This window comes from Euprymna scolopes, chromosome 23 (genome assembly GCF_053919585.1).
Source record: "Euprymna scolopes isolate OS-2025 chromosome 23, ASM5391958v1, whole genome shotgun sequence".
Taxonomy (NCBI): Eukaryota; Metazoa; Mollusca; class Cephalopoda; order Sepiida; family Sepiolidae; genus Euprymna; species Euprymna scolopes.
In genome coordinates, this window is record NC_136504.1 from 76,197,330 (window position 1) to 76,217,971 (window position 20,642).

The 20,642-nt window shown below is 39.5% G+C and overlaps 1 protein-coding gene across 1 annotated transcript in view; it reads right to left on the reverse strand.

The window, feature by feature from the left end:
- Window positions 1-837: 837 nt before the first annotated feature.
- LOC145246011 (uncharacterized) overlaps window positions 838-20,642 on the reverse strand; it is a 43,140-nt gene continuing 23,335 nt past the window's right edge. Inside the window, exon 2 of the transcript XR_013863063.1 lies at window positions 838-1,696. The gene's annotated coding sequence lies outside the window, so the exon portion shown is untranslated. The remainder of the gene's footprint in view (window positions 1,697-20,642) is intronic.

Genomic DNA, 20,642 nt, shown 5'->3' on the forward strand with positions numbered 1-20,642 from the left:
GTCTCTGCCTGTGTTTGGAGCGCGTGTCCGCTGCTACAAGTATCTTTTCACCACATTCATTAACTTTATCAGGAATGTATAAAAAAAGATTTGTTTATTTAATTATAACAGAAAGTAAGAACTTGACTCTTCCTCTTGTTTGTACTTAGAAAAGTTTATTGTCTACAAAAATTGGAGAATTATTTTTTTTTGTGGATACGTCAGATAACAGATTTCAGAATTAATCAAAGTGCTACAAGCCACTTTACAACAGTAATTCTAACAACAACAACAACAACTGGAACACTAATTTGAACACCAACATCCAGAAAGGTTTGAAAAGTTATTCAAACAACTGACAAAAGACAATAAATCATGTCTGGAAAACGTATTTTCTAGAACTATGACCTTCATCGAGGTGCACGACTTATATGACCTTCACCTTCACCGAGGTGCGCGACTTGACACAAAAAAAAACAACTTCTTAATCAACTGTTAACGCACGCGTCACTGTAACGTCCAATGACAACAACAACAACCTTCTCACTCGACCTGCCTTTTATACTACTCTCTCAATCCCTCCTCTTGCGCATGCGCCCGGAGATTCCTGACAACCTCGAGACTTCCACTTATAAAAACCCAAGTTTTGTTGTCGCGCATGCCTACACAAGGCACAAACACGTGGGCGTTTGTTTTGTTGGTAAGTTCTACAAGAACAACAAAATCATCAGGTTTGAGGATGTTTTCGATTGAAGGAATTTCAAATTCAATATCGGAATTTAAATACAACCTAGATCAACATTTTCCATTTATTTTGTAGGTTTCAAACAATATTTACCAAAGATATGAACCATGGTCAGACGTAGAAAAATCATTTTATTATGACAAAAGTTAGGAACAGAAATTATTTTCAAATTATTTAATCCTTCAAAAAAAAAAAAAAAATGGAGGACATGTTGTTTAGTCAAACACTAGGAATTTTGTCAAAAATTTTCGATAAAAGTGTCTTTCTTCCTCGATATAAGTATTTAAATATTGAAAAACAAGAGGACAATGATTTTGTCAATTATGCAGTATTGTAACCCCTACAGGGTCGGCACAGATGCACAGGTTTGAAAGAAAGGTGAAACTAGCTCTAATCCCTGTGGCATCACTTTTTCTCTCCGTCTAGTGGTGGGATTTGTCCCCGTCGCCGTAGTTCGCTCATTTGTCTCCAATCTTGGTCTGGCTTCTGATCTGTCAACAGGGCCAATCTGAAAATAGACTGCACTTCCAAGCAACAGCGTTTTCCAAAAAAACAAACAAAAGAAGTCAAAGATTAACTTTTTTCATAACGTAAAATAATTATTTGCGTTCAACGTTACAAATAGTATATACACAAATGCGTTAATCACTTACACATTTTTGGGGGCTGGCGTTCACTAACAAAGTTCTTTGTTATCGGCAGTTTACACTTGGGGAAAAAGTTCAACTTAGAAAGGAATACATCTCAACCAGGTTGCAATTAGGGGAGGGTCGCTGAAGACACGTGGCAGAGTGTCTTCAGATGTCTTCGCTTAATGTTATATTAAAATTGGTCAGCTGTAATTCCGCCTCCTCAATATGTTCCCAAATGTCCGTCAACCAATCAGAAGCCGTCCTTTTTCTGGGTCCAGTAACGTTCCGCTTCCCAATTGTGGGGGGAGGTCCAAATATTTCCCACTGATCTCTGAACACCCTGACGCAGAAGAAAAATAAATAATAAAAAAAACGGCCTTTAAAATTATCAAAGGAAAAAAAAAAGGTTTTCCTCTCCTTATTTGAATTCGCTGGTGGCTATAGCAAAACTGAATTATTATTTCGGTAAAAGCAATAAATATACATGCTCCATGGACTGGTGACTTTTATAGTTTCACTATCAGCTGTTGTATTCCTTAAGGCGGATTTTATGATCACCAGTCTGCCTTGCAATAACCAATTTTCTTGCCTTCTTCCTTCAAGTGGTTTTCATGGTCGATTACCACTTACTCTAGCCACTTGACAGGCGATTATCATCTTCTTTGGGGGTCTGTTAATTAACATAAATACCAACTTTTTCTGCTTGGAAATTACTTTTATGATTTCCATTTCACGCACAGGCACCCTTGAACTCTCCATTTGTGTGTGTGTGTGGGGGGGGGAGATCATTTTGATTATCTGTTAAGAACACATTCCTCTTTTTCCATCATCATCACCATTATCATCATATTCCTCATTAGATTCAACCATGCGAAATCTCCTGAATTTGTGTTATAGGGACCACTCAGGAGACCGGCTGTCTCTCAATCCACTAGCAAGGTCCTCCCGGCATTGCCGGTGCCCCATCTGGTCACAGTATAAGCTATTTAAATTAAAGGAATTAAAGGAAGTGACATGTTCAGATGTCCATTTTTTGTACAAGGACTAACGGCATAAAAGGATAAAGAAATCAGATCAAGAATTCTTAACATTATGGAATAGGACCCAAATATTACGCTGCAAAAGGTAATGGAGAAATGCCAGTGTTTAATAAATATTAAAAAAAGATAATAATCAGATTGATGAGAAAGCATATCACGAATACAGATTGTAAGACAAAAGTCGAATCAAAATAAAGAAAAAAAAAGTGGTGCATGTGGTGGAAAACATAAAAAAGACTGTTTCTTTCAGGACAAAATATGTGTGTAGGCCATAAAAGTTCACATTGTCTGGCAAAAACAGAGACGAGTAAAACAAAATCATAGGTGAATGTAGTAATGTCTCAAAAAAATGAAATGAAGGAAGATCAAAGAAAAAATACTTAAATATAAAGATAAATACGTAGAACATAAAATTATTAAGCAATTCAAGAAGTGATATCTCGGAAATAAACGAATAAACTTGGGAAAAAATTGATTTTCCATGGTTAACGAATACAAAAAAAAATGTCAGAGTATCAAATAAAAATGGAAAATTGAAATATAACATTTTGTTCATGAAAACTCATAAATCGAAAATATATGTACTTCCTGGTTCAGAAAATCATTTTTGTCTAGACTATATTGTACTGTTTAACTTATGGGAATTACTAATTAATTCTTTCTGTAACAAAATTAACAAAAATTAACCTGTTGGTGCCCTCACAGTTTCTGCCTTTATTAACTCATACAGAGAGAGACACACAACTCAGAATAGACTTGTTCATCGCAGACTCGCACATTGAACAGGACAAGCCAACTCTAGAAAATTTAGATTTAACGTTTGAAAAATATTCATTCTGCAAATTCTCCTACCTTCCACTTCCTGATTCGGAGTGTACCATACTCTGTGACACTGTCACTGGGGACCCTAGACCCCCCCCTCCTCGGTACCTGAACGACACAAACGCATGGTGTTTGAGACAATGCATGTACTATAGCACCTGGGCATTTCTGCATCAATAAAACTTGTCACAGCCCGTTTTTTTGGTTGAATTGGCAACAAACTATTACTTGTTGGACCCGTGTTTGCCTTCAGTTTTGTTCACCGACAAGTTCAAGCTTCCCTCGAATGTTTCTCCCCTCATGTAGCGCATTTCCGACATGTTCATATAGATATCCTGGGGCCGTGGCCTGTCAGTTCTAGTTATTTTTACATATTAACATGTGTCAGCTGTTTCTCCCGGTGGCCCAAATAACTGATATTTCTTTGGAGACTATTGCAAAAGCTTTTGTTTCTTCCTGGATTGCTCATTTCAGAGTATCTGATCGAATAACTACTGATCCTGGTCAGCAGTATCTTAGGTACTTAACACATTCACACAACCAGTTATCATCCAGCTTCCAATAGGATGGTGGAGCGGTTTAGTGCATCCACAGTTTTGGTCTGAAACACTACCTATTATTCTACTTGGTTCTACTGCCGTTGAATCAGATTTCGATTACTCATCCTCAGAACTGCTTTATGGACTTATCTGTTCATACCTGACAATATACTCAGTAGAGATATCTCATCGTACATCTCATGAGTTCGGTCATATTTTTTTAAGGCTACCTTCTTTGTCTCGTCATCCACAAACAATCTCAGCGCATGTACCTCAAAACATGGATAGATGGACACATGCTTTCATTCAAAATGTCATGGTCCATGGACCTCTCAACCCTCCTTACCTTGGACCATTGAAACAGCATTGGTGGACAGACTAAAGAAAGCCCATATTGAGTGCGACTCTGTTGTCTTGGGCACACATGACACACCCAGTTTCAACACCTTACACTCATTAACACACAAATCTGAACAATTGACCAAACTATACAAAACAAGAGCAGGGAGGACAGTTTATTTGCCCAATAAATTTTTAAAAGATTACAATACTTAAATTTTCGATCTCCTTCCGCTATGTACTTAAGTATAGTCTTGAACATTTGTGATAGCCACAATTGTTGTGGGTGGGAAACCTTGTAGCAAAGCAATATTTTGGTTGTGGGATTTCAATCCCATTGGTGAGAACCAACAAGAGTTTCTACATACAGAGAGAGAGACACACAACTCAGAATAGACTTGTTCATCGCAGACTCGCAAACAAACTCTCAACACTACAACCTGCAAGCACATAGTTGACACAACACACTCAACTCGAAAACTTGCAAAGAGACACAATAAACAATTACAAACTTATTACAAGGAAAATATTATAATATTACATTTAAAATTTTTGCTGAAATCACATGAAAGTTTTTTTTGCAAATATTGAATAAACAATGATAATATCATTAGTTTGAAAAATTAAATTTTCTTCAAGTGATATTGATTTTATTAACATGGACTTTAGCAGGGACATGCAGAATACTACAAGTTAGGGGTGTCCAAGCACTTGCCCCTTTTATTCTTGTTTTAAAAGTGCTCTTTTTAGGATAATTGTGAGAAATTCCATTTACATTTGCCATCTTTTTTGTTTAGGCCGCCCACGCAGTTTGGTGGTTGGCCGTGATTGGTTAATTTTGAATGAGTAAAGTGAATTGCTTGGCATCCTTTTTGTATCATGCTTTTATTTTTCAGTCTAAGCAGGAACTCGGCAAGGGATGGACTCCAACTCAGCAGCTCCCACACGTGAAGGGAGCTACGTCAATTTCTTAATGTTGTATCACCAAACTGTTGGTGAACAAAGGATCACATCTCTACAAACAGAAACAATTTTATATTGCTGAAATTATCCTAATTAAAGGATGACATTCATGAACATTTCTTCACGTTTTATTTACCAAATATTGGATCTTATCTCAATTCAACTAGAGTCCCAAGCGTCTCGCATTATGCTTAATTATAGGTGCCAACATTCCCGCCGAGTCCACCATTAATATACATGGATCCTTATGAGGAACAAAGAACTAACACTCTGACAATAGGAGTTCATACTACCGGCTCTATGCTATAGAGGCAAAACTGGCCACCGTTTTACAAAAGGACAATACCAGAACCAATAAACTTTCATTTCTGTTACTTTGGAATAAATTTTGAGTTTGAAAGGTATGGCTTTTGTATTTGTGGATTCTTTTGCCTCTGCAAGGAGTAAATTGGGATGTGAGAAATAATTTCTTACATTCTCATTTTTTGGCAAAACGATTAGTTTTTTTTATATAATTTGTGCAAATTCTTGATTTAAGACGAGCAGATTTCCAGTGTTTTTTATATAATTTGAGCAAATTATTGTGGATAAGTTTCAACGTAATTATTAGAAACCATAGTTTGTTAACTCTAAAAAAAAAAGAAAAAGAGGAATAAGGCTTTTTTTTCTGTTTTGTTAAATCAGAAAAGTATTTTTTATTTCATTAAAGTCGAATTGCTTAACTTCTTTCGCTAAAAACTAATAAGACCTTGATGTTAAGTCTCGAGTAACGATGTGTTTGCACTCATAAAAAATAAAAAATAAAGAATTCTTCTTACATTTGAAATTGCGTTTAGATAATAATTTAATTCAACCTTGAAATTGGGGCGTATTAAAATTGCATTTTTCGAATTAAAATCCCACAAGGATCATTTATTTGTGACTAAATTGGAAAAAAAAAAGTTCAGTTCAAATTCTGTAGATGTAAAAAAACAGGAGTAAAAGAAACCGTTAATGATTTTTTTCTGTGATTTAAATGTTTAAATGTAAAAATCACAATAAATTTGAATGCGTTCTATCTTCACACATTAAATATTAATTTAATTTTAAATTAATTGATTGATTTGAATTGAGATTACTAATGTTTGATTTGTGATTGTTAATGCCATGTTTTAATGTTCACATTGAATTTGTTTTGTGCTACTACTGTTGTCAGTTTTCGAATGATAATGTGAATTGAAATTTTATTTTAAAAAAATAGTGGGAAAGGAAAGGGTTTAATCCCCCCCCTGCTTTTTTCAGGCACCCTTGGTGTTGCTCAGGAATTTTGAGTTCGGTTATAAAAGTGTCGCTTGATTATATTCCTTAGAGACCTAATTTTGGGGTCGATTAATTGCTGACGGCAAATTTTGTTAGCGTTGTTTATTGATTTGTGATTATGATTCCATTTTGGAATAATATTAGCGGTTTTCGCCACGGTAACATTTGCCGGATAATTATATCTCTGCTATTTTATTAATTGTTCTCTAGGGATGAAATATGACCCTGAGGGAATTAATTGTAATGTGCATCCAGGAGATAAGTGCCCGCGTGTTTGCATGTTGTGTGAGTGCGTAAGAGAGACGGACGAAAAGGAAAGACTTACCTCGAGACCGGCTCGGCGTCACCGACCGAAAATAGATAAAGAAAGATCAAGATGGCGGCCGCCGTCTTTTGTAAAGGATGATATCTCGTAAAGTCACACGAATTCTCGCAATATGCAAATTTAGCCGGCCTACAACGACCATAAAAGAAGGTGATGAAAAAGACGTGGGGAGAGCGACGATTGAGTTGGTCGGGGAATCGTGTTGCTGTTGCTTCTCGTGCCATGTGAGGATATCTTACCGTTGTTGGGTCCAGTCTGAGTAACCGTTCGCGTCCGTCTAGGCACCTTGCTAGTTGGATTCCGTGCAGAACCGGTGTATACTGGTTATTGAATTGCTGCAACATTTATAACATCTTTTCCTGAACTTACCGTGTTAAAGAGAGAGTCGGGCGCCATCTTGAATTTTTCCTTATACATCTACAGAGGGCGCAGTAATTTTTTTTAAAGGACTTTCCTTTCTACATTTTTCAGCTACGGTAGCCCATATTTACTGACTTTTGTTTACAAGCTATCTCGGCAATTTGGCCTCTAGGACTATGACCGAGTCGAAATTCGACTTAAAGCTCATACCCGAGTTTGACGGGTCCACGTCCATTGTCGACTGGGTTGAAAGGGTCGAGCTGACGTGCGACCTTTGTGAGGTGAAAAGGGTACACACTGTGATTCCCCTGAGATTGGCTGGGGGTGCCTTGAGTGTATATCAGCAACTCAGTGCTGCCGAAAAGGGAGATGTCACCGCAATTAAAGCTGCACTGTACAAGGCATTCGCCATGGATCCTTGTACGGCCTATGAAAAATTTGCTTCCCAAAAACTTCTACCGGAGAAAAGTGTGGACGTTTTCTTCGTGGAGTTAAAGAAACTCGCAGTCTTGTTTGGTGGAGGGGTGTCGGAGCGGACGCTCGCGTACGCGTTTGTGGTGGGCGTTCCCACTCGGGTGAAGCAGCTACATAGAGCCTCAACCAGCGTTTCAACAACGACCATGGAACACTTGATGGAACGTGCTCGAGCCATCATCAAAGATGAGGAGGACCTGGGGGAACCAGTTGTGATGGCGACACAGACAGGCCAGATGGCGCTCGGGAGATTCCGAATCAGAACCCTGCAAGCAATGGGAAATGTTTTCGCTGCGGCCGATGCAGACATATTGCAAGGAATTGCACCAACAGGGGGCGTGTGCGCTGTTTTAATTGTGGCGGTTTGGGGCATCTAGCCCAAAACTGTGCGGGAAACGTATCAGGGGAGAGGACGTCAGCGCCGCCCTGCTCCCCGAGCAAAATTTGAACAAGGCGCAACCAGTGATGACCGTCTACGTAAACAGGATACCCTGCTCAGTACTTCTCGACTCAGGCTGTTCGCATACTATAGTGAGCACCAGGCTGTGTCCAACTTGGACTAAGAGAAAGATCAAAGTCACCACGATAAGAGGCGAGACCCAGACATGCTGTGGAGCTGGAACTGTCGAGATCTATACGGACACTGGTGCAGCCACTAAGAACAATGTGCTCGTGACCCAAGGAAATCTCCTGGGGTTTGACCTGTTGCTCGGATACGATGCCATCAAGGCGCTGGGGGGAGTCGCAATTCATCGGGATGGAAAGGTGCGATTCTTGGAGGCCCCAGTGTGTGCAGCGCTCCACATCGATCGGCCGGATTTTACAGTGGACTACGACTCTCGCAAGAGGGCCTGGATTGCATCTTGGAAGTGGACCGAGGGAATGGCACCGACTAAACTCAAGAATGGGGTTGCAAAGTACCCTATACCCAGTGAGGCCCGAGCAGAATACGAAAGGGAACTAAAGGCGTGGATCCAAGATGGCTGGTTAATCCCCTACCCTGAGGACAAGCTTGGGCCTCCCAAGGGTCTAATACCCTTGATGGCAGTAGTCCAGCATAACAAGTCGAAAGTACGGCCCGTGCTGGACTATAGGGAGCTTAACAAGCATATTGAAGCCTACACTGCCGATGCTGACGTATGCGCCAGCAAGTTGAGGGAATGGCGTCAGAAAGGCACTAATGTCTCGATATTGGATTTGCGAAAAGCCTATTTACAGGTGCGAGTTGATGAGACGTTGTGGCCGTTCCAGACAGTTTGGTTCCAGGGGCAGAGGTACTGCCTTACATGCCTCGGCTTTGGCCTAAATGTGGCACTACAGATCATGAAGACTATTGTCAACACAGTATTGTCCCAAGAAAAGCCCATGAGGGACTCAACGTCAGCTTACATTGATGACGTATACATCAATGAAGATGTACAGTCTGCGTCATGTGTCAAAGAAAAGTTGGCTCAGTTTGGTCTGGAATGCAAGAATCCCAAACGTTTAAGGGAAGGAGCACATGTATTGGGATTGGATGTTTATGAAGAGGATGGCACCCTACAATGGAGGCGTGGCAGTGAAATTACAAGCATCCCCAACATCGTTACAAGGTGGACCGTTTTTTCTTGGTGTGGAAAACTTCTTGGTCACTTACCGGTCTGTGGCTGGCTCCGCGCAGCTGTTGGTGTAATTAAACACAGAGCAAATTTAACAACCACGGGTTGGGATGACATATCCGATGATGTCCTACTAACTCTGATGATTAAGGAGACACTGGAGAGAGTGAACAAGAAGGACCCTGCCTATGGGCGGTGGTGTGTTAACGGAGACAACGTAGGTGTGTGGGTTGATGCCAGTTCTTTGGCGTTGGGAGTATCATTGGAGCAAGGAAGAAACGTGTTCGAGGATGCATGTTGGCTGCGGCCCATAACAGATTCTCAGCATATCAACCTGGCAGAGCTGGACGCTGTTGTAAAGGGGGTAAATCTGGCCCTGCAGTGGCAGTCTAAGAAGTTGACCTTGTACACAGATTCTCTCTGTGTCTACCACTGGGTGTCTGACACACTTTCAGGACGGACACAAATCCGTACCAAGGCAGCAAGCGAAATGTTAATACGGAGAAGGCTAGACACGCTAAAAATCCTGGTATCTGAGTATGGGCTATCACTGAGCGTCACTCTGGTGCCATCACATTGTAATCGTGCTGACCAACTGACCCGAGTACCTCACAAATGGTATGAAGCTGTGAAGATGGGAATGGAGATTACTGCTCGATCTTGTGCAGTTGCAATCGACCCATGTCAAATACAAAAAATTCATGCACAGAGCGGACATCCGGGTATCAAGAGGACCCTTTATTTTGTGAGGCGCGTATACCCAGCAGTGACCAAGTTGGATGTCAGACAGATCATCAGAAATTGTGAGGCTTGCCAGTCTATTGATCCTGCACCAGAGCAATGGCAGAAGTGTCGATTGGAAGTTGAGAGTGTGTGGCAGCAGCTGGCCATGGATATTACCCATTACAGTGGCAAGCCTTTTCTAACTCTCATTGATTGCGGGCCTATGAGATTTGTGGTGTGGCGGCAGATGACCAGACAGGATTCAGCAAATGTTGTTCGCCACCTATCATCCATTTTTTTTGAGCGAGGTGCGCCGGAAGAGCTCCTGACTGACAATGATGCAGCGTTTTGTAGCCAGCAAGTCCGGGAGTTGTTAGATGAGTGGGGCGTCCGACTACGGTTGCGATGTGTGCCTGTGCCGTCAGGAAATGGCATTGCTGAAAGAAGCCATCGCAGCATCAAGAGAATTGCTGCCAGGAAGCGATGTACTATTACAGAAGCCACATATTGGTACAACATTACGCCAAAGGACAGGACGTCCCCTTCAACCGCACCTGCGAATGCTATTTACATGTACCGAGTCGGAGTGAAGGGAATCAACACTATGCAGCCAGCCGACAAGGGAACATATAACAGATATGAAGTGGGAGATCCAGTGTGGGTGCGGCCCCCAGGAAATCGGTGCACCGACAAGTTTAAGCGAGGACAAATATCTGGAGTGATTAGCCAGCAGTCTGTGTTGGTCGATGGAACCCCACGACATGTGCGAGATCTTCACCCAGCTACCGAGGTGCGTCACACAACTACAGAAGAAAGCAGTGAAGCGTCTAGCGATGAGCTGCCGATGCACGGATTCAGTGAACCTCCTCCAGAGATTGATAGCGATACTTCATCTGATGAGGCGGAACCAGATCCAGAGCCCGAATCTGAAACAGTGAATGTACCTCTTCGCAGAAGCACACGCACTAAAAGGCCCCCCCCCCAGTGCTCTCTATGTGATCATCAGATCAGAGGGGAGTGTAATGTGCATCCAGGAGATAAGCGCCCGCGTGTTTGCGTGTTGTGTGGGTGCGTAAGAGAGACGGACGAAAAGGAAAGACTTACCTCGAGACCGGCTCGGCGTCACCGACCGAAAATCGATAAAGAAAGATCAAGATGGCGGCTGCCGTCTTTTGTAAAGGATGATATCTCGCAAAGTCACACGAATTCTCGCAATATGCAAATTTAGCCGGCCTACAACGACCATAAAAGAAGGTGATGAAAAAGACGTGGGGAGAGCGACGATTGAGTTGGTCGGGGAATCGTGTTGCTGTTGCTTCTCGTGCCGTGTGAGGATATCTTACCGTTGTTGGGTCCGGTCTGAGTAACCGTTCGCGTCCGTCTAGGCACCTTGCTAGTTGGATTCCGTGCAGAACTGGTGTATACTGGTTATTGAATTGCTGCAACATTTATAACATCTTTTCCTGAACTTACCATGTTAAAGAGAGAGTCGGGCGCCATCTTGAATTTTTCCTTATACATCTACAGAGGGCGCAGTAATTTTTTTTAAAGGACTTTCCTTTCTACATTTTTCAGCTACGGTAGTCCATATTTACTGACTTTTGTTTACATTAATGACTAAGTGGGAAGCCAAAAAGCTTTGTATAAATAGTGTGGTGAAGTGGTTAGAAGTTAACAACCCTTCACCAGATATTTTAAGGTCCCGAGAGACGGTAATTAGAGGTTGGTTCAAGGATCAGGGGGATCTGTTAGACCTAGTTCTAATCAAGACTCCAGATGAGGAGAAATCGCATCTGTGAGATTTTGGAAGGGTTTTCTTCGGAAATTGAAGAAAAATTGTTATTGTTGAAATTGAAATTAGATGCTCCTTAAGTTTTTCAACTTTTGATAGTTATGCCCATAAAAATGCAACTGGACTGTCCAAGGTTTTCCGGAACGTCCATAGATGATAATTTTTGTTCAGAACCTTTCTGAATAAATTCGAATTTTGTACAGATAATTTGAATAAGACTGACAAATTGTTAGTGCTTAAATCAAAACTAGATGGCGATGCCTTTGATAAAGTCTCCAGTCTAGATGTAACAACAGACAATTATGATGTAGCTCTGAAACTTTTATGGGAAAAATATTTAAATGCAGATTTAATTAGCAATCGGGTTTTTGAAAAGATTGTTCCTACTCCGTCTCATATAATGGATTAAAAAAATTTAAGGTCATTTCTTGAAAAGGTTAAGCGAGATCTGACAGAACTTGATAAGTCTTACGGGGCTGACTTTTTTACTGAGGGTGGAACCTCAGGGGCATTAATGGCCCACATGTTATTTGCAAAATTTCCTGATATTATTAGGAGAGAGTGAGTAGAAGTGGTGAAAGATTCCCTTCTCTAAATACTAAATGTCCCACGTGTTTGAAATTACGGAATGTTTATTAGCTGCCCCACTCGATGTTCGGTGGGAAAATTGCACGTGAAAATTGGCACCTTCTTCACCTAAGATGAAATCCAATATGGCATCTTCTTCTTCACGTGAGGTGAAGGCCACTTTTTATGCCAGCTGTGCAAAGCTACAGATCATTCGATTAAGAACTGTAATAAAGTTCCTTCCTTCAAAGCTAAATGCCAAAGAGCCAAACAATTGAAATTATGTACTTAGTGTCTGGGTGATCACTCAGATGCAGTTTGTCGTGGAAGTAAGAGGTTTCCTTACCCTTGTGCAATCTCTGGATTAAAAAGCCACTTTAGTGTTATGTGCCCTAAGGGAAATAAGTCCTTTGTGGGCAGAACAACATATTCTGGACAACAGAACAGTATTTTTCCTGTCTTTAGAATATCGATGAAAGCACATGGTCAACCTATCTACTTTTTCTGTTTGATTAATACTGGGAATTAATGATAGTTTTTCGCCCAAGCAATTATATTTAAATTGTGTTCTGCTAAAAACATAAAACCCAGGAAGGTTGATATGGCTGTGAACATGTAGATTGGCAGTGACTCCTTGAGATTGCAGGAGTACAATATATCTATAAAATTGGGTGATCAAAATCCTTTTAAATTTGTGGTGTTATTTGAATTTATAATTCGAAGTTGATAATTTTGATAAAGTTGCTAATAACTTAACTCAAGAAGGATTCCGGCTCTGTTCTGGTTATAAGAATTTAAACGGAACTCCTATTAAAGGGATTATTGGTTTGGACCTTCTGAGTAAATTAAATAATCTCAGATTAGTTGAGTGTCTTAACAGCAACACATGGAAACACGGGGATTACGTAATTCCGTTTGGCGAGAGCCAACATTTTTTGAATGAAGATTTGAATAAGGTAGAGTCGCCTCCCTTTAATTGCGTTGTGAAATCCCTTCATCAATGCAACAGCTATTTAATCAATTCTGTTCTAAATCCGACTCTCTCTTATGAGGATGGATTGAAGCCTTTCTTCTCCAATCCACAGTTGAACGAGGAATCGATGAAGAGATTAATTTACCTGCCGTGGACAAGGAGAAGATAGAGTTTAAAGACTCCATTGTATTGGAGGAGGGGAAATACCGTGGCATCATGATAAACTCCCACAGGTAAAAAGTAACTTTGTGCCTTCCTTAAAGATAATGAAGAGAGTAGCAGAGTCCTTAGAAAGGAAGGGAATGTATAATGAGTACCTCCAAGTGTTTGAGGATTATGAGGAATGTGGAATAATGGAGCAGTTTTTTGTCCCGCCTGGGAATTATGAAGATTATATTTGGGTTCCACCCAAATATAATCTTCATACTTCATCCGGAGTGATGACAAAAATTTGTCCCGTATTTAACTGCTCCCTGAAACGTTGAGAGGGGACATCAATTAATGACGCTGCCTACATGGACGTGAACTTAATTGCTAAATTATTGGATTTATTGTTGGGATTCAGGAAAAACGAATATGTCCTATTAGGTGATATAAGAAAGGCCTTTTTACAAATTCACCTTAAATCAGAAGAGGATAAAAACAGATTTTGTTTTTCCTTAAAAAGGGTGACAAATTATGTACTTACAGGTACAAAACAGTTATATTTGGGTTCAATGCTAGCCCCTTCATTCTGAACTTCATTTTGAAATTCCATGCAGAAAAATATGCAAAAGATACAGCATCACATGCTATTTCCAACAATTTTTACATGGATAAATCTTGTCACTACCGGTTGTGACAAAGAGTCCCTACTTACTATTTATAAAAATGTTCTTGCAGGATTCGATTTGCGATCCTGCAATTCTAACTGTTCTAAGATACAAGATAAAATGTTGGAGGATGAAACTATTTCTTCTCCCTCCCCAGCCTTTGAGAAGGTATTGGGTTACCTATATGATCCTGTTTGGGATACGTTCAAACTTTCTCCCACTTTAGTGGACCCTTTATCTTTACTTCTCCCCGTCACAATACAGGGGAAGATCGTTGACAGCTGGATCTGGAAAAGCAAGTTGTTGTGGGATGAGCATATTTCCAAAGAGCTCAATAAGCTGTGGCAAACCCATGCCAAGGATGTAAATAACTTGGGGAATTTTGAATTTACCATGCCATACCCTGTCAAAAGCCTTAGATATATCTAGAGCTACGGCTCTGCCCTCCCCCACTTTGTCCAGTGAATGGTATATACGTTCAGAGATTACAGTTAGGATGTCTGTTGTGGAATGGGCTTGTCTAAATCCATATTGTTTGTCAGTCAGAAGTTTAGCATCTGTAAGGTAATGGACTAGAGCATGGTTAATTATTGTCTCAAATATTTTGGCAAAAAGTGACAGGAGGCTAATGGGGCGATAATTTGATGGGTCAGTCCTTTCGCCAGAATTCTTGAATACTGGTACAACAGAAGCAGTTTTCCAACAGCCCGGAAAGCAAGCTTCATTAAGGCATTTGTTGTAGAGTTTGGAGAGAACTGGAGCTACTTTGGCTGAGCACTTCTGACCGACCAACAATATGGATTTAGACAAGCCCGTTCCACGGCAGACATCCTCACTGAATGCATATACCATTCACTGGACAAAGCGGGAGAGGGCAGAGCGGTAGCTTTAGATATATCTAAGGCTTTTGACAGGGTATGGCATGAGGGTCTCCTCAGGAAAATTAGATCATACGGTATCACTGGTAGAATACTTAACATAATTAAATCCTTCTTAGATAAGAGAAAAATCCAGGTTGTCCTCGACGGTCGTACATCTAAACAATATGATATAAATGCAGGAGTGCCCCAGGGATCTATCCTTGGACCTCTGCTATTCCTGATATTCATAAATGACCTCCCCGACAAAATTGCCTCTGAGATGGGTATATATGCTGATGACACCACACTCTATAGCAGGCACGACAGGAAAACAAATGAACATATATCTAAAGTAATGGCAGAAACACTAGAGGATGACCTCCAATCAGTAGTGGAATGGGGACAAAAATGGATGGTCACGTTCAATGCCGCCAAGACTAAACTAGTTTCATTCAATAATTACAAGAAACCTTCTCTACCACCTATAGCAATGACCAACGACTCTTTATCTGAGAGTACGTCTTTCAAGCTCCTTGGCCTAACGTTCACAGGAAACATGAGTTAGAACAATTACATCGAGGGCATTGCCAGGGCCCCTGCGAGGAAGGTGGGCTCTCTCTACCGTGTTAGAAAACTTCTAACACCCGAAAGTATCCTGTACCTCTATAAGGCCACCATTCGCCCATGTATGGAGTATTGCTGTCATATTTGGGTTGGTGCATCGGCTACTAGTCTCTCGCTCCTTGACAGGGTTCAAAAGAGAGTCGCAAATCTGATAGGCCCTAAACTGGCATCTAAGCTTCAGCCTCTGTCCCATCGTCGAAGTGTTGCGTCCCTCTGCCTGTTCTACAAGTATTTTAATGGTGAATGCTCTGATGAACTGCAAGCACTTGTGCCCCCACGACGTGAACACCCTCAACAGATCCGACAAGCTGCAAAATCCCACCCCCACACTGTAGAGATCCCTAGATGTAAAAGATCTTTCTACTCCAGTAGTTTCTTCCCCAGAACTGCTAGACTTTGGAATTCCATTCCAGGTCACTGCTTCCCCAACTGTACTGACATGCATAAGTTCAAGTGCAACGTGAACCAACATCTTGCTGCCCAAATCCCTACATAGTACCCCAGTAGATGTTTCCCCTGATAGTAGCCCCCTACACCAAAGTGGCAATGTGCCTTGTTTGGGGTGAAAATGTAATAAAAAAATAAAAAATAAAAAAAGTTTTGAGCACTGGCTCTTCAGTTTTGGCTTAAGTTTTGGCTTTGTATCAACACTTCTAAATTTTCCCAGTTATTCAATTTCTGGATGTATGGCCCGGAATGGCTCAATAGAGATGGCATTGATTAGCCAATCTCCCCCTTACCTTGTCTAAACGAAACTAATAAAAAAAAATGTATCATGTTTGTACTCTCAGGAGGTACATCCTTCTGAAAATACCTTCCCGTTGGATATTACAAGGTATTCCAGCTTATCTAAGACAATCAGCGTCTTAGAAAAAGTGTTGAAATTTTATGATTTGTTACGTCACCATAGTGCTGACAATCTTAATAAGGCCAAATTATTGCTATTTGCTAATATGCAAATGGAGGCCTTCTCTCATGAACTAGGTTACTTGAAACAACCTTCCGATAAAGTGCCCCCCCCTATAGTGTAACTTCCTTAGGGTTATTCTTTGATAAAGATGGGTTAGTTACAGTGGCAGCTCGTGCCTGAGATTAGTGGGGGTGCTGCTTCAAAAATTTTACGTATTTTTTTAATATCGTGTAAAGGAATTCGAATATATAAATAAATATTTAATCAAATAATAAACAAACATTCAAATAAATATTCAAATATATAACAAAGACAAATAATCAATCAGAAATGGATAATACGCAAAAACTTTTTTATTAAAAAGATTTTTTTAAATTATGTACACTTTACAGAATAAAAATAATATATATATTTATTCCTTTTCAGATTAAATAAAAGCTTGCGGTTTTTTTTTGTTTTTTTTTTGTTTTTTTTGCAAACAAACGAAAAACATTTTTAAAAATAACTTATTTTTTATAAAAACAAAAAAGAAAAACTTTGAAATTTATCTGCCTCCCTACGAGGGCTAATTTAGAAGTTTACTATTTGAAAATAGCGTTTTATTTAATAACAGTTTTATTTACAAAATTTATTTTTAAAGATGTATTTATAACAAAACGTATTTGTAAATAAAATGCAAAATAAAAAAGTTTAAATTTTTATATAGTGAGCAAACAAACAAAAATATTTAAAGATACAAAATTTTATTTACAAATCTTTTAACAACTTGCTTTTTATATAAAAAGAACAAACTTGGCTATTTACTGACCTTCCCATGCCGGTAAAGATCGACATAAAGTGGAGATTTATTATAAGAAAATAGGATGTCATATATAAGCATTATAAAACATCGAATTTTAATGTAGCTTTCTTTCCCAAAAAACACAAAATTAAAATTGTCTCAGTCCAGAAGGATTTCTAATTACTTTTTTTAATGCGTATTATCTGACCCATCTACTAACAAATTCAATGTAAAGTTTAAAAATGCATAATTATAAAAAAAACTGTGTTTTTTTTTTACTTACAAACACATTTTAATTAAAAAATCTTGTGTAAAAAATCTATTTTTCAAAGTGTAAAACTTCTAACATTGTCCTTGTCGGAGGCAAATAAATGCTAATTTTTTTATATCTAAAACATACACGTTAAAAAGATTTCTAACTAAAATATATTTTCAACATAAACTATTTCTTCGCTTTTTTGCTTCTAGGAAAAAATGTAAACAGTTTTTTTTTTTTTTTTGTAAAGTTTAGTTGTTGCAAAATAAATAGCATTTAAAACTACTTTACAGAAACAAACAAAAAAGCAGGTAGATGGAAAAGTAACTTTATTTTTATGGTAAGATTTATTTATTGTATATTTGGTTTTTACTCTTGGCCGCGTGTTAGCTTCACTGCTAAATTCCCGAATACTTTTAATAAATAAAAATAAACAGTTTCTGCATATTATATATTTCCGTCTGCTACTGACTTAAATCGCAACGCTAAAAGTGTGCGTATTTTAAAAAAAAGATAGCACAATATTTTATGTACAAGAACACGTTATGTGCAGATTTTAATAATAATTTTTAAAAATATAAGTAACCCCCCCCTTTTTTTTTCAATAACAATGTTATCATATCTATACAGGCGCACACTCTAAGCAAACAACGAATTTCACGACACGGAGCTGCGCCAAGCGACAGTTCTTCAAGCGGCTTTCATCGGCTGCCTAAAGCGTCTAATCCGCGCATGCGTAGAAGAGAATATCATTAAGAAAGTGTAACTGTGAATTTCACAGCTCCAAGCAAGTTTTATTTTTGTTATTATATGAATTTGGAGATACCGACATTAAAGTTAATGATTTTATAATGTACACATAAAAAAAAATAAAAAATAATAATAATAATAATAAAAAACAAAAACAAAAAACAAACAAACAAACAAACGCATTATTTTTAATTTTATCATTAATATTGTGTAGAAATAACTTGGGGGTGCTGCAGTCCCACAGCTCCATGCACGAGCCGCCACTGGTTAGTTAGAACCAGAAGTAGGATACAGAATTCTGATATTTTGCCCTTTGAGGTCAAGTTTCCCCTTCTGTTGGGAAAAAAATCATTATTTAACAAAACTAGCGATTAAGGAAGCTCATCTTAACTGTTGTCACATGGGGGTTAATTCTACCCTCAGTAAGTTTTTTTTTTTTTTTTTTACATGGAGATTACCACTTATCAAGGCCCGGAAGCCACTCGGGGATAAGGGTTATTGCGTGCACAGTAATCAATGGGATAGTATTTTAGCAATCGTTAGTATTGGAGTTTTGATAAAGTGTCTTACTTAAGGGGGCGGTTCATCAGGAATTTGTTTATTTTGGACTTGAAGACATTTGTAGTCAGGTGGGAAACAGGCAAACGGAAGAGAGTTCCACAGGCGTGCACTTCTAAAAAGAAGCTTTGTTCATGGAATCTACGTTTTGGTTTTGGCACATATAAAGAGTGGGGAAAAATTTAGCTAGACGGGTGTTTTTCATGAAAGATTGGCAAGGGGGGACCAGAGATTGGAGCTCAGACGAGCACTTGCCATGGAAGTAATGATAAAACAAAGACAGGCTCACATCGTCTCTTCTGTGGGAGAGAGGTTGCAGGGAAGAGAAAAGGGCATTCCCCACTAAGCCACAAAGTCTATTTTGTACTCTGTCAAGGCAGGATAGGCTGTTTTTAGCAGCTCCTGCCCAGATGTGGCAGCAGTACTCCATCCTTGGACGTAATTGGCTTTTATATAGATATAGAATTGCATCAGTAGTGAGATATATTCTGGAGCGGTAGAAAGACCTTACCATTTTCCCAGCGACCTTGGCAACAGACTTGATGTACGTGTTCCACTTCAGATCAGGAGTAAAGGTCAAACCCAGAAGCTTGTCAAAACGTGGAGCATCCCCAAGATGAGAGCCATCAATTTCAATTGATGCCAGATGGGGATCAGAGCGTTGATGATGTAAAGATAGGAGCTTGGTTTTAGATGCATTAAAAGTAACCAGCCACCTCTTCCCCCAGTGTACCACACCCTCAAGATCAGAGGAGAGAGAATCAGAGAGAACTTTGTCATTTACGGCCTTTGATGTGTTGCCATAGATGGTCATGTCATCAGCATAGATGTCAATGAATGATTTAAGTATGTGTTTTGGGAGATCATTGACGTAGATCAGGAAGAGAGTTGGGCCCAGAATGGACCCCTGGGGGACTCCAGCATTAATACTGTGGGCCTCTAATTTCTGCCCATCAACCACTACTCTTATGAGCCTATCAGAGAGAAATGATTTAATGATTGAGAAAACACTTCCAGCTATACCGTAGATATGTCAAGAGCAATTGTCCTAGAAAGGAAGCCTTTGTTGAGAGATTCATTAATCCTATGAGATATAACCATTAGCACATCTGCTGTAGATCTAGCAGAATAGAAACCATATTGCATGTCACTAAGAAGGTTATTTCTGCTGAGGTGGTTGACTACTTCTCTATTTAATATGGATTCCAGCAGCTTACTCATGACACACATGAAACTTATTGGTCTGTACTGAGAGGGAGATAACTAATCACCTGAATTCTTAAATACAGGGCATACTAATGAGGTTTTCCAGGGTGTTAGAAATCACTTCTCCTTAAGGCAACGCTTAAAGAGTTTTGTAAGTATGGGGGCAAGTTCTGGTTGAAGCTTTTTCAACACTATAATTGGAATGCCGTCAGGGCCAGTTGCTTTACTGGAATCAAGGTTCTTGATTAGCTTAGCGACCTCACGTACAGATATTTGTATTTTGCATAGCGTGTTGTCTGTTATAGGAGGAAATACGCGGAGTTGATGGCCTTCATCGTACAGGGTAGAATTAGCTGCAATGTTCTTGGCAAATAATTTGGCCTTGTCTGATGCTGACGAGATGACCTCGGGTCCATTAATGTTCTGTTCAGGATCCTGTTTGCTATTTGCCAAAACTGGTGGGAACCAAGCCATTGCTCAGCTACTTTGGATTTAACGGACTTAGCATATAGCTCTTTTGCATTATTTATTACTCTTTTACAGTGGTTGCTGGCAGACCTGAAAGCAGCTTACTCTCAGTGCATCTATTACATTGGTAGCTATGGAAAAAGTGATTTCTGTGCACGATGGCAGCAGCACATTCTGGGGAGAACCATGGCTGGTTGTTAGGTTTTTGTTGGAATTTTTTGGATGGTATGAATTGGTCTATACCTAC